Source organism: Somniosus microcephalus, chromosome 2 (genome assembly GCF_052327205.1).
Source record: "Somniosus microcephalus isolate GS21.2 chromosome 2, FLI_Smic_1.0, whole genome shotgun sequence".
NCBI classification, from domain to species: domain Eukaryota; kingdom Metazoa; phylum Chordata; class Chondrichthyes; order Squaliformes; family Somniosidae; genus Somniosus; species Somniosus microcephalus.
Window position 1 is genome coordinate 84,141,197 of NC_140988.1, and position 14,921 is coordinate 84,156,117.

General features: G+C 54.1%; 1 protein-coding gene across 4 annotated transcripts in view; it reads right to left on the reverse strand.

Moving 5' to 3' along the window:
• The window catches only part of fstl5 (follistatin-like 5), a 1,173,542-nt gene that overhangs the window by 33,646 nt on the left and 1,124,975 nt on the right, over positions 1-14,921 (reverse strand). The gene's annotated exons all lie outside the window — the stretch shown is intronic.

A 14,921-nucleotide genomic window follows, 5' to 3' on the forward strand; every position in this document is an offset into this window, starting at 1 on the left:
TCCCTCTCTCTCTCCTTCCCTCTCCCCTCTCTCTCCTTCCCTCTCTCTCTTTCCTTCCCTCTCTCTCTCCTCTTCCCTCTTTCTCTCTCTCTTTCCTTCCCACACAGACAGACAGACAAACTCATTTATATGTCATCAAAAAACCCTCGGTACTGCCGGGCACTCGAGCTGTTATACTAATAAAGGGCCTATTGCCTGTTTTGGGACCCAAATTGGAAATTGGTTTGCCCTGAACACAGCAGGCGTAAGGATTGCTATGTGCTGGATTCTCTGGTCTACATGCAGCCTAACCAATGGTTCTTAAAGGGACTGATGGAGGCCGCCTCCATAAAGGTAAATAAAAAAAATACAAATCTTAATGTGGAACCAGGAGAAGCAGGAGTGCTCCACATTAAAACTAAGAGTCGCTGTCGGCTACCACTTGACCACTATCCGCCCCACCTTGTAAAGCTGAAGCCCTCTTGCTACCCCTCGCAACTGGTGAGCTGTCTCTGACTAATAAGCTAATGAGGTCGGCGGATCAATTTATCGCGGTCTTGCTGCCAACTTCATTAAGCGCCTGCTGCACATGGATTGCGTCCTAATTCGGACAGAGTCCAATTACTAGGCCTATGATTCTAGGTTCGGTGGGATTTTTCTCAGTCTATGTCATTCATTTTCAATGTATAGCATTCTCTCAACACTGAGCCACCAATATAGCTGCTGTGTGTGCCAAGCGTGCAGGAGAAAATATCTTTTTCACTAGCAATGAAAAGGGATGATATCATCTAAATGTAGAGTCAAGCAGTACTTATGCAATACCATCAGCTATTCTGGCTGCCAACTAACTCCAAATTCAGCTGGTATTTTCTTCTCAGACAAACCAGTACATGCACAAAACAAAGATAATATTGGTTACTACACAATGGCCAAGAGTTTCCACTTTGGGCACAACCGGCAATCCGGATGTGAATTGCGCTAGAGTTCAGAAGTGGATCTTTTTGCACAGGTTTCCGCTCAAACTTATTTGCATATCACCAAACATAAAACCTTCCATTAACCAGCGTAATCAGGTAGTGTTATAGAATGTAATAAAAAAAAAAATTTGCATTAAAAATATTCCTTGATGTATTTAAGAGTGGTAACCTGTTGCAGTTTTATTAATACAGCTGAAAATGGGTTACTACAAAAAATAAGCATTTTTAATCTATGGGTGCAATTTTCCAAGCCCCGAGAGGTGGGTTTGGAGGCTGGCAGTTGACAAAATGGCAAAAACTGAGGGCGGGTTCAGAACCCGCGTCCAACCTGCCTCCGCGCAATTTTGCTGGAGGCGGATTTGATGGGTGCGATTCGGTCCCGCCTCCATCAGTCGGGAGAGGTAGTTAAGACCCTTAAATAGTAGTTAAGGGCCTCTGTAATCCTATTTTGACAGGCCTTCGTTATTTTACCACATTTTCAACGTGTTGCACGACCCTCCTAAACCACGCCAGCTAATCCTGGCGGGTTGACAAGTAGATGGCCTCCTCACAGCTGCAGCTCCACCATTAAAATGGAGCTGTCATCAGGGAGCAGTTGCAGGTGGCAGAACTTTTGTTCCAAAGGTCTTTCAGCACTTTTAGCAGGCCTACCAAAGTCGGAGGTGCTGCAGCTTCTATCTCTCAACTGTGGGACCTCCTTGGAAGACCCTCTCCCTGCTTGGACTGAGCGCTTCCCCAACAGAAGTATCTGCCAGCAGCATGGGAACCATTTATTTCCTTTCACCATGGACCTCAGATTCAGATGAGGAGCAGCCACGGCAGCAGCAGAACCAGGCAGCTCAGCAGCAACAGCAGCAGGAACCCCAACTTCCTGCTCACCCACAAAGCAGAAGACGCCAGCACATGGAAGCACGTCGTGCAAGGAATGCACTCATCCTGGCCAGATTTGCATAGGTTGCCCATTGTGGCACATGTGCTTAGCAATTTTTAACACATGATAGAGAATGGACATGACTCTTTGGCCTCCTTTCACTCTGACCACCAACCTGACCACGCAAGTGTCGCGGAGCCCGCAATGTGGAGATGCCTAAGCCAAAATAACAGATACCATCACACCAACAGTTTGCCATCACCTAGTTTTAATACATTCCCACAGGGATGGCATTTCATCAATAAACAGAAACACTCACCCAACCTGCACACAGATGTGGAGGTTATATCCCTTGCCAGCTGGACCCACACGGCCTTGGTTTCTTTGGGCGGCCTCTTCCTCCCAGATAAGGGGGAGAGCACCTCCCTGCTAGCTCTCGCCCCCTCAACCAGCATACCCAGCGCCTCATCCGAGAACCTCGGGGAGGCCCTTGCCTTGGAGCTGGCCATTCTTCAAGGAGATAACAGCTTGGAGGTGGTGCAGCATCGACCAAAAACCAGTGGAATGAGCCAAGGCAGCAAGCAGCCCTTAAATGAAGCTGGATAAGTGACGTCAGCAGAAGCGAGTTTCAGTCCCAAAACACTAAATGGCCCAGGGGAACCCACATCTCTGAAATCAACTGGCTAATTAGGGGAAAATTGCAAATTTTTCCCACCTCTCAGTGAAGGCAGGTTTGAAACCCAACCAAACCGAAACCCACCTCCATTGGGAACATCGTGCCCATAGTGTCTAGTCCACCACCTGTGAGGAGCCCAATTTTAAATAACTGAAAATGACTTTAAAAGACTATACAGATTATAGGTACAGGAGTAGACCATTTAGCCCCTCAAGCCTGTTCTGCCATTCAATGAGATTATGGCTGATCTGTGACCTAACTCCATATACCCATCTTTGGCCCATATCCCTTAATACCTTTGGTGAACAGAAATCTAGCAATCACAGATTTAAAATTTACAATTGATCTAGCATCAATAGCCATTTGCGGAAGAGAGTTCCAAACTTCTTCCACCCTTTGTGTGTAGAAGTGTTTTCTAACTTCACTCCTGAAAGGTCTGGCTCTAATTTTTAGACTATGTGTCCTAGACTCCCCAACCAGCAGAAATAGTTTCTCTCTATCTACCCAATCTGTTCCCCTTAATATCTTGAAAACTTCGATCAAATCACCCATTAACTTTCTAAATTCAAGGGAATATAACCCTAGTTTGTGTAATCTCTCCTCGTAATTTAACCCTTGGAGTCCGGGTATCATTCTGGTAAATCTACACTGCAGTCCCTCCAAGACCAATATATCTTTCCTAAGGTGTGGTGCCCAGAACTGCTCACAGTACTCCAGGTGTGGTCTAACCAGGGTTTTGTATAGCTGCAGCATAACTTCTACCCCCTTGTATTCTAGTCCTCTAGATATAAAGGCTAGCATTCCATTAGCCTTTTAGATTATTTTCTGTACCTGTTCATGACATTTTAATGATCTATGTACCTGGACCCCCAAGTCTCTTTGGACCTCCACTGTTTTTAGCTTTTCACCATTTAGAAAGTACCCTGTTCTATCCTTTTTAGGTCCAAAGTGGATGACCTCAGTTTTGCCCATTCACTTAATCAATCAATAGCTCCTTGTACTAGTACTAGAACCATGTATTAGTTACATTGGTGCACTGTAGTTAGTCTCTTAGTAAATTAAAAAAAAATACTATTTAAAAGATTTTAAAACATGCCTATTAGTGTTCCTTGCAACTAAAAAAAAAAGCTTAACTTTAAGAGCCTACTCGAAGGCCTGCAAAAGAGTGCAATTAGTGGAAACTAGCAATGCAGATTAATTCAATCTGGGGCCGTGGCCAGTTTTATGGGCGGGGCCGGCTTCTAGCACGATGTTCTTAAACCAGCACAAAAGATCGCGGAACCTCGATTTGCACTGGATGTAATTTGCATTTAATGTCTGCGATCTTTTGCGCTGGTTCCGTTGATTTCAGGTGAACTGTGCTGAAATAACCAGCGCAACCTAGCGGAAACTCCAGTCCAGTATGTCTATATTGTACTTTCTTTCATTTAAATGAGAGAACAGGATATAATGCATAATAAGCGATTGGTTACATGCAGTTATTTGATGAAAAGGAGAATCATTTTTATTACTCAATTAAGTAATCTTGTGGCAGTACCGAAACAGCTCTGAGGTATCACTTGACATTTGGCAGATGCACACTGTTGTGTATGTAACTTTAAGAGAAGAACTGATTCTATGCTGCAGTACCGGCAGTGACCACCCCTGTATATAAAGCCATAGCAGGCTTCTGTACGTCAGTCTTAAGTTACCCTCTGTTCAGCTGCAAGCACAAGCAGAGGGAGCAGCCAGACTTTGGAGAGTGGATTAAAGTGGTGGTCCCCTGACCAGGAAGAGGAGGAGAACGTTGGACCACCACCACCAACTCCACCATCATTACATCAACTGAGGTGCCTGGAGAGAGAGGACAGAGGAGGAGAAGGAGAAAGGAGGCCTACATCAACATCAACCAGGGGAGAGGCCTTTCTATCACTGCCTCCCCAATTTGGCCTCCACTTCAGGAGAGGGAGAGAGGGGAGAGAAACCAACTGCTTGAAAGGAGGGAAGAAAACTTCATCCGGAACATCTACAGAGTACCCTCTGTTCAGCTGCAAGCACAAGCAGAGGGAGCAGCCAGACTTTGGAGAGTGGATTAAAGTGGTGGTCCCCTGACCAGGAAGAGGAGGAGAACGTTGGACCACCACCACCAACTCCACCATCATTACATCAACTGAGGTGCCTGGAGAGAGAGGACAGAGGAGGAGAAGGAGAAAGGAGGCCTACATCAACATCAACCAGGGGAGAGGCCTTTCTATCACTGCCTCCCCAATTTGGCCTCCACTTCAGGAGAGGGAGAGAGGGGAGAGAAACCAACTGCTTGAAAGGAGGGAAGAAAACTTCATCCGGAACATCTACAGGTGGGTGTTATTTGGGGCACTCTCCCAAGACTTTGTATTTTAGGTGGGGGGAGAAAAGAAGAAGCAAGGCCGGATCATCAAGGGGTGTAGTGTGTGTGTGTGTGTGTGCTCTTGTTAAAAGCTAGGCCACACACACCACTAATTAGCATCCCTTCTATTGCCTGCCCTGGGAGAGCTTGGAGCTGCCCAAGGTGAAGTCTTTAATTTAATTTAATTACATCGTTAAGACCTGTTGCAGGACTAAGCCTGGGCTTCTCCAGCTTTTCCAGGTGAAGACGTCTTCTCCCCCTGCCAGAAGACCACCATCACCAAAGACTTTTTCCATCGGAGAGTGCAACCCTGCCTACACCCACCCACCATCCTGAGTGGCAACACTGCCCTTTGCGGCCTCCCTCCTTCCCACCCCCCCCCCACCTCTCTCTCTCTCTTTGTCTCTCTCTGCCTGTCTTTCTAAGGCACCTTAGTTTCATCTATTTTATTAATTGCCAATTGAGCAGAGGGGAGAGGCCACTCTCCCAATTTAAATCAATAAGGAGAGAGGTGTGTCCTCATTTTAATCAGCTCCCTCTGCTCAATAGAGGACAAAAAAGTATATATATATATACACCGAGGCCATTAACACCTTCAGGCCTGTGACTTGGGGTGAGTGTAGCCCTTAAAAAAAAGCACCCCAGAATGGCGACTGCATCTTCGCCGGTGGCGGGGCCAGCCGGGACCTATGCGAGAGTGGTAGCCACAGCCACAGCTGCTCCCGCTGTTCCTGCTGCCCCGTCACCTTTTCGATTAATAACGAAAAAGCTTGGGGTGAAGAGCTACACTCACCCCACTATGACCATCGAGGCCTGCGTCAAGGCCATGGCTGGGGTTGTCGGCCCCTCAGCCATCGTCGCGGCCTCGAAAATGTATGGGAAGGCTGTGTTCTTCCTGGGGTCGGAGCGGGCGGTGTCCCTGGCTGTCGCCAAGGGGCTCACCGTGGGCGGGACCTTCCTGCCGGTGGATCCTCTCGAGGCCACCGCGCAGAGGATCATTATTTCCAACGTCCCGCCCTATGTTCCTGGTGAGCTCCTCCTTCCCCATTTGCGACAACTTGGGGAGGTGAGGTCGGGGATCACGCCCATCCCGCTCGGCTTCCGGGAGGCCAGCCTTCGCCACGTCTTCTCCTTCCGGCGCCAGCTGTTTATCCAGCTGGCGCGGGAGGAGGACACTGAAGGGGCGTTCGTCGTCCTCCACGAGGGGACCGCCTACCGCGCCTTTTGGACGTCGGACGGTGTGAGGTGCCATGCCTGCAGGGAGGTGGGGCACATCAGGAGGAACTGCCCTGCCTCCAAGGCCGCCGGATCATCTCGTGCGGCCGAGGCTGGCGCCGCCGCCGCCGCCCTTCCCCCCGGATCTGCCCGCGCGTCAAGTACGTCTGATGCGCGGTTGACGTCGGGGGCCGATGCCACCAAGGCCTCCGGCGGGGGGGAGGGAGCGTGTCCGGCCGGAAAGAAGGCGCGGGGAAAAAAGAAGCACCTTAGGGCAGGTCCCCCCGTGGATGGTGAGCCCTTGCCCCTTGAGCCCCTTACACCCGCGCTCCTCGCGGAGTTGATCAGGGCAGATGTGAGCGGGAGGGGCCCCGTGCCCGAGCCTGTGGCCGCAACCGCCGCAGCGGTAATGCCAATACCTGCGGCCGGGCTCGGGCCCGAGGAACCCGACAAACCTGCTCCGCCGGAGGGAGTCGAGGAGGAGGCCTTTGCAGACATGGAGGTCTCCCTCGCTCCCTCCGTGCTAAAAAGAAGGCGCGACCCCCTGGATGAGGAGGAGGACCGGGAGGAGGAAGGTCCCTCCGAGCAGGGGGAGTCGTCGCCCGCCGCGGGTACTGCGCCCCCCCGCCCCCCCAGCGCTGTCGTCATCACCAGCGATCGGCAGGGGTCGCCTGTCCCTCGGGAGGCTGAGGCAGATGGGTCTGTCCAGCACGTGCCTCCCGGGGATGGGGATGAGACCCTGCCCGTGGGGGGGGTTGCGGAACAACCCGCGGCAGTAATTGAAGTTGACCTTTTATCGGTGTCGTTACCCCTCGCCGGGTCGGGCAGCCTGGGGGTTGGGTCGGGCGAGCTCGAGGATAATGAGCTCGCCCAATGCGACCCGGACGTCTCCCAGGGGATGCTCGTCCTGGTAGAGCTTTTAATTCAAAACCCCCCGTCCGCTGGGTCGGAGGTTGGTGGCGGGGAGGAGGATGGCCCCCTGGCTGCGTCTCTGGTGCCGGACGTACTGGAGGAGCTGGAAATTCTTCTCTCCCCGGTTTCTCCGGTCGTTCCGGCGTCTGAGGCGGAGGGGAGCTCTGAACCGCCGCCGTCTTCTGGCCCGGCACCCCTAGAGGAGCCCAGGGAGAAATCCTCTGCCGCCGATCCTGGGGGTGGGATCCGGGCGGAGGCGGGGCTGGCTGGCGCGGCCGAGTCGTTCGCTTCGCACTGCGCGGCGGACGGGTTGGCCGCTGGTGACGACCCCCTGGAGGAGGATGGGGACTCGGTGATGGGCACGGAGGACGATTCGGACTCCAGCGCCGACGTGGCGATGGATGACCTCGTGCCCCTTGCCGAGTCTCCCCTCATTTCCGTAAGGGAACTCCGGGATTTTATGGCCACGTGCCTGGGTCAGCGCAATAAGGTCCGGCTGGCCCTCGACAGGTGGTCGGAGCTGGCGCTGCTCATCGATTCCGTCCGCGCCGCCGTTAAGATCTTGGGCGCGGACGAGGGTGTGAACCCGCTCGAGCTGCGTCGGCTCACAACGTTTCTCACTGGGCTGCTGAGGAAGTGGCGGCGGACCAGCGGCTGCGCTTCCTCGCCCCGTTAGGTGTAGGTAGAGGTTGCACTATGCTTCTGACATGAAGATAACCATAGCCAGCCTCAACATCAACGGCAGCAGGGAGGCGCGCCGCAGATTCAATAACTTCTCGGTCCTTCGGGACGGGAAGTATGCGGTGTGCTTCCTGCAAGAAACCCACACCGTTCCGGGAGACGAAGCCACGTGGCTCCTGGAGTGGCAAGGAGGGGTCAGCATGAGTCACCTCTCCAACAATTCCAGCGGGGTGGCTATCTTGCTGGCCCCGCATTTTCAGCCGGAGATCTTGGGGGTCAAGGAGCACGTGCCGGGCCGCTTGCTCCATGTCACTGTTCGCCTGGGGGGCGTGCCGCTCCATCTAGTGAACGTGTACGCCCCTCAGACCAGTGCGCAGCAAGTGCGCTTCTTCGAAGAAGTGTCCGCTCTCTTGGGCTCCATCGACGTGGGCGAGTGCGTCATCCTCGGGGGGGATTTTAACTGCACCCTCGAGGCGAGGGACCGTTCGGGTCCCCCGCGAAGCCCGGCGGCGATGGAGAAGTTGAGGGACCTGGTTGGGTCCTTCGACTTGGTGGACGTCTGGCGAAATCTCCACCCCGACTCCAGCGCCTTCACTAGCGTGAGGTCTGGGGGAGGAAGGTCCAGAATCGACCGCCTCTACATTTCCCGGGCGTTCGTCTCCTGCGTTCTGGCAGCTTCCATGCGGCCGGTGCCGTGCACGGACCACCACCTGGTGTGGGCGGAGCTCGCTCCGCTGCGCGCGCGGGGGGGGTCCGTGTACTGGCACTTTAACAACCTGCTGCTGGAGGACGCACGGTTCCGGGATTCGTTTCGTCAATTCTGGGCCGACTGGAGAAGGAAGCAGGGGGGCTTCCCCTCCTTGAGGCTATGGTGGGATGTGGGCAAGGCTCACATCCGTCTCTTCTGTCAGGAGTACGCGAAGGGGTCGACCAAGAGGCGGGAGGCCCGGGTCGGGCGGTTGGAGAAGGAGGTGCTCGACCTGGAGTCCCGTCTCGGTCAGGTCGTCGAGGACCCGGCCCTGCGGAAGGTGTACGAAGAGAAGAAGGGCGCGCTGATGGACCTGCAGCTCGTCGGGTCCCGAGGCGCGTACGTGAGGTCGCGGATCCAGCTCCTGCGGGACCTGGACCGCGGCTCCCCCTTCTTCTACTCGCTGGAAAAAAGACGGGGGGTCCGTAAGCAGCTCTTGGGGCTGCTGGCCGACGACGGATCTCTGGTCTCGGATCCGGAGGGAATCAGCGCGGAGACCCGCGCCTATTACGGGGCTCTGTTCTCTCCGGATCCGTCCAGCGAGGATGCGCGCAGAGTTTTGTGGGAGGACCTGCCGAAGGTTGGCCCGGAGGGCGCCGAAAAATTGGACGCTCCGCTAAGTCTGGCGGAGCTGACCGGCGCCCTCCGCCAGCTCTCTAGGGGAAAGTCCCCGGGGCTGGACGGGCTGACCGTGGAGTTCCACAGGGCGTTCTGGGACGTCTTGGGGGGCGACTACGCGCGGGTCCTGGGGGAAAGTTTGGCGACCGGGGAGATGCCCCTCTCTTGGCGCAGGGCGGTCATTGTCCTGCTGCCTAAGAAGGGCGATCTCCGCCTCCTTAAGAACTGGCGCCCGGTCTCCCTCCTCAGCACGGACTATAAAATCTTTGCCAGGGCCATGTCTGCTCGCCTTGGCACCGTGCTGGCCCACATGATCCACCCCGACCAGTCCTACACGGTCCCGGGCCGGACCATCCACGATAACATCCATCTGGTCCGGGACCTGGTCCACCACTCCCAGAGGGCTGGTCTGTCGGTCGCCTTCCTTTCCCTGGATCAGGAGAAGGCGTTCGACAGGGTGGATCACGAGTATCTCTTCGGGACTCTGCGCGCATTCGGGTTCGGGACGCATTTCGTCGCCCGGATCCGACTTCTGTACGCCGCCGCGGAGTGTCTGATTAAAGTTAACGGGTCCTTGACGGCGCCCCTTCGCTTCGGGAGGGGGGTGCGTCAGGGATGCCCCATGTCCGGCCAGTTATATGCCATTTGCGTGGAGCCTTTCCTGCGCCTCTTGCGGAAGAGGTTGACGGGACTGGCTCTGCAAGGGCCGGGCGTGGAGGTGGTCCTCTCGGCTTACGCCGATGACGTGCTCCTCACGGTCACGGATCCCGCTGACTTGCGGAGGATGCGGGAATGCCAGCAGATTTACTCGGACGCATCCTCCGCCAAGATCAACTGGGAGAAATGTTCCGGACTCCTGGTGGGTCAGTGGCGGGTGGACTCCCTGCCGGAGGAGTTCAGGCCTTTCGCCTGGAGCACCACGCACCTCCTCTATTTGGGAGTCTACCTTAGCCCTGCCGAGGACGCTTGGCCGGCGAACTGGCAAGAGCTGGAGGCCAAAGTCACCGCTCGCCTAGGACGCTGGACAGGACTGCTCCGAGTGTTGTCCTACAGGGGTCGAGCGCTGGTCATAAACCAGCTGGTGGCCGCCATGTTGTGGTACCGGTTGGTCACTTTGATCCCTCCCCCTGCGTTTGTCGCCAAGATTCAGAAGAAGCTCATCGACTTCTTCTGGGACAAAAGGAAGCACTGGGTCTCTGCCGTGGTTCTGTGTCTCCCGCTTAGGGAGGGCGGTCAGGCGCTGGTGTGCCTTCGCACCCAGGCTGCGACTTTCCGTCTTCAGACGCTGCAGAGATACCTGTACGTCGAGAATCCTCCGAGATGGTGTGCGCTGGCGACGTTTTTCTTCCGCCAGCTGCATGGCCTCAATTACGACACGCAGCTCCTGTTTGCGAAAGTGGGCAGCAGGCGTGCCGGCCTGCGGGAGCTGCCTGTCTTCTACCAGGAACTACTATGGGTTTGGAACTACGTCGCTTCCAGGCGGAGCTCTCCCCCGTCAGGAGCGGCGGCTCTCCTTCGGGAGCCGCTGCTCAGGAATCCGCACCTCCACGAACACGGGTTCGGGCGGCTGGCGGAGGGTAGGGCTGTGGCTGGCAAGGTGACCAGAGTCGGGGACCTGCTCGATGGCGGAGGAGCGGGCTGGATGGCGCCGGAGGAGCTGGCGCGGCGCCTGTCCTGGGCCAACGTCCGGCTCGCGGTCGAAACCATCGAATCGGTAAAAGCGGCACTGGGCCCCGACTCCACTAGGTGTATCGAGGCGGCTCAAGCACGTGGGGCGATCCCGTCTGAGCTTACCCCCGTTCGGACGGAATTCCTCATCGGCGCCCGGCCCCGAAACTCCCCTCGGGAACCGGCGCCTCACAACTTGAGCCATCTCGAGGAAATACCCTCCGTGCCTTTTCATTCCGCGCGGAGGGGTTTCCTGTACGGGCTGCTCCTGCACACTCTCCACTTTGCCATCTTCGTCTACCGTCCGGACACGCCTTGGCGTGGCGTTTTGCCGACCGGCGGTAGCGGAGGTCCCCAATGGAGGGCTCTCTATGCGGGAGTCCTCCCTTGTTCCATCGGGGACTTGGCCTGGAGGGTGTTGCACGGAGCGGTCCCGTGCAATAAGGTTTTAAGTAGGTTCACGGACTCCCAGGCCGCCTGCATTTTTTGCGGCCTGGAGGAGTCCGTGTTTCACGTTTATATGGATTGTGAGAGGTTGCAGCCCCTCTTTCACTACTTGAAGGGGCTGCTCCTCGATTTTTGGTTGCACTTCAGTCCCACGCTCTTGATCTACGGTCACCCGGTGCGGAGGGGAGCGGACAGGTTGGAGGACCTCCTTGTGGGCCTGCTCCTGGGCCTGGCTAAAAGAGCCATCAATTGGTCCAGGCAGCGGGCGGTCGAGGGGGTCGTCCAGCCGGATTGCCTGCATCTCTTCCGCGGCCATGTTCGCGCCCGGGTGGCCCTGGAGATGGAGCACGCGGTGTCCGCCGGTGCGCTTGAGTATTTCCGCGACCGGAGGGCGCCGCGGGGACTGGAGTGCATCATCAACACAGATAACCAAATTTTAATTTGATTTGTTAAGCTTTAGTTGAACTTTTGTTTATTTACAGTCGAATTGGTTTTTTTTGGGTCCAAATAAAAGAGTACCCTCTGTTCAGTAAATACCTGTTATTATTGTTCTCCTGCAGTCCGTGTATTATTTATACTCGGACACTACATTGGCGACGAACAGGTTCGAACTCACCTGCAGTACTGCATCACCTCACGGGGATCTTTCCCTGAGAAGAAGCTTTTGGAGGTTGAAGTCAGAACAACAGGCGTCGACCGCGGGCAACCGCCAAGGATCCATCGGAGTTCGGAGAGTTGCTGGAGAGGCTGTGGAGAGCTGGGCCTGGCTCCCCAGTCAAGGTGTTCCAGCAAATCGTGCTGGTAGCAGGTAGTGCGCTGACCCTTCCGGACTGCGGCGGGCTCGAGCTCGATCGAGCGGCTCTGCAAAGGGGCCGCGCAGCATCGTCGGGAGGAAAAGAGAGAGAGAGAGGGTGGAGCACACAGGGCGCGGTCGGTGCTCAAGAACCGGGCAGCGTAGCGAAAATAAAACAAGGGGAAGGAAAAGTGAGATGCGCTGAAGCCGCGGGTCGCCGCCATTACCCTGCAGAATGCTAGGAGCAGCGTGGCAGCAAGGGGAAGAAGGAAAAGCGCGGGAGGCGCCATTTTATTCCATTGGGGAAGAAGGAAAAGCGCGGGAGGCGCCATTTTAATTCATTGGTGAAGAAGAAAAAGCGCGGGAGGCGCCATTTAAAATCACCCAAGATGCCAAAAAGTGGCAGTATCACTGCTTTCGACAACGAGGTAGAAGACTGGACCACATATGTGGAAAGAATTGAAGTGTACTGCAAGGCAAATGAGGTGGCGGATGGAAAGAAGGCGTCGGTATTATTAAATTTGATGCGCGAGAATGTACGGCCTATTGTGGAATTTAATTACCCCAGCTAAACCAATGGAGAAAAGTTTTGAGGCGATTGTTAATATCTTACAGGAACACCTAAACCCTACACCGTTGCTGATAGCAGAAAGATTCAAGTTCCATAAAAGAAACCAGCACAAAGATGAGAGCAATGCTGACTATCTTACGGAACTACGCAAGTTATCGAAGCACTGCCAGTTCGGAGCAGGACTGGCAGACACCTTACGGGATAAGTTTGTCTGCGGGCTCCAGAGTGAAGGAACCCAGAAACGACTACTTTCAGAAAAGGACCTGATGCTAGAACAGGCTTTCAGCGTGGCAGTATCCTACGAAGCAGCAGCACGAGGAGCTGCGGAAATGCAACAGAAACCACAGGAAACAGCGCTAACGAAATGGCGTATGGAGCAGAAAAGTGCTATCGCTGCGGCAGAACAATCCATCATCAGAAGGACTGCTGGTTTAAGGACAAAGTATGCAGGCAATGTGGAAAAATGGGACACATAGCAAGAGTCTGCAGGTCGTGAAAGAAAACCAACACTACAAGAACTACTAAGGAAAAGTACAAGAAAGTAAAGAAATTGACAGACAGTAGTTCGGCAGATCAGGAGAGTGATAAGGACTCCGGGAGCAGGAGACTAAGTTGTCTAAAGTTACACAACGTGATCGCAAAGGAGGATCACCGAACCATTTGGGTCACCCTCATGATAGCAGGGTCCCCAGTAAAGATGGAATTGGACACAGGATCAGCCCTAACTGTCATGAATCGACGAGACTATGAGCGGCTATTCTCACACATACCCTTGAAGGACACGTCCATTGTATTGAAGACATACACGGGGCAAAAAGTCTACCCCAGAGGAAAAATAAGGGTGCCAGTTGAATACAACGGCAAGGAAACACAGAAACTGTATCTATATATACTACCAGATGGAGGACCACCATTATTGGGATGTGAATGGATCCGAAAAATACAATTGGATTGGCATTCCATTCAGGCGCTAACTGTGACTGATAAAAAGGATGATGACATCACACCTGGACGACTGTCAAAAATTCTAACTGACGCAAAAGAGGTGTTCCAACAAGGACTTGAGACTCTAAAAGGAGTAAGGCAACGATAAAAATCGAAGATAACGCAAACCCAAAATTTTTTACGCGATCCGCCCAGCCGTTGAAGCAGAGCTGGAGAGTCTGGAGCGTTCAGGTGTGCTGTCCAAGGTGGACTGGAGCGAGTGGGCCACACCCATCGTTCCTGTAATGAAGAAATCATTGAGCAGCACGCCTGGGGAACCGAAGAAGGTTCGCATCTGTGGGGACTTCAAGGTAACTGTGAACCCAGTCCTGCACACAGTACAATATCCACTTCCACGGATAGAAGATATTTTCGCCTCATTATCTGGAGGGAAACGCTTTACAAAGATTGATCTGGCCCAAGCGTATCTACAAATGGAGGTGGAAGAAGCATCTAGGAAATACCTCATGATAAACACTCAGAAAGGCCTTTACCAGTGCAATCGACTGGTATTCGAGGTAGCATCAGCCCCGGCTATTTGGCAGAGGGCAATGGAACAAGTCCTGCAAGGGATCCCGGGGACCCAGTGTTATTTGGACGACATCCTGGTTACGGGCGAAAATGACAGTGAACACCTTGCCAGCCTGGAGCAGGTGCTCACGAGATTACAGGAATATGGGCTACGAGCCAACCGCCCCAAATGCGAGTTCTTCAGGAGACAAATCTCGTATTGTGGCCACACGATTGATGAGGAAGGGTTGCATAAGTCGCCGGACAAGATTGAGGCTGTAGTCAAGGCTCCAGCACCGGAAAATGTGTCGCAGCTGAGGTCGTTCCTCGGGTTGGTGAACTACTACCATAAGTTCTTGCTGAATTTATCTACAATTCTGCACCCACTGAACGCCCTACTGCAAACTGGAGTAACATGGAAATGGAGTGATGATTGTAAGCGTGCCTTTCAGAAATGTAAATGCCTAATCACTTCAAAAGAAGTATTGGCCCACTACAATCCAACACTACCGATTCGGTTAGCATGTGATGCATCTCCGTATGGCATCGGAGCGGTGCTGTCACACAAATTCCTTGACGGTTCAGAGAGGCCAATAGCCCTTGCGTCGCGCTCGTTAACTTCAGCTGAGCGTAACTACGCCCAGATTGACAGGGAGGCCCTCAGCCTGGTGTGGGGGGTGAAGACGTTCAATCACTATCTGCACGGGCAGAAATTCACCCTACTGACTGATCATCAGTCCCTGGTCTCCATTTTTAACCCAAAGAAGGGCGTTCCGGTGATGACGGCGCAACAGCTGCAAAGATGGTCACGTTTTCTAGGGGCACATCAGTACGACATAGAGTACAAGGGTACGAAACAGCATGGAAACGCTGATGGGCTGTCACGCCTACCGTTGCCTATGGTAG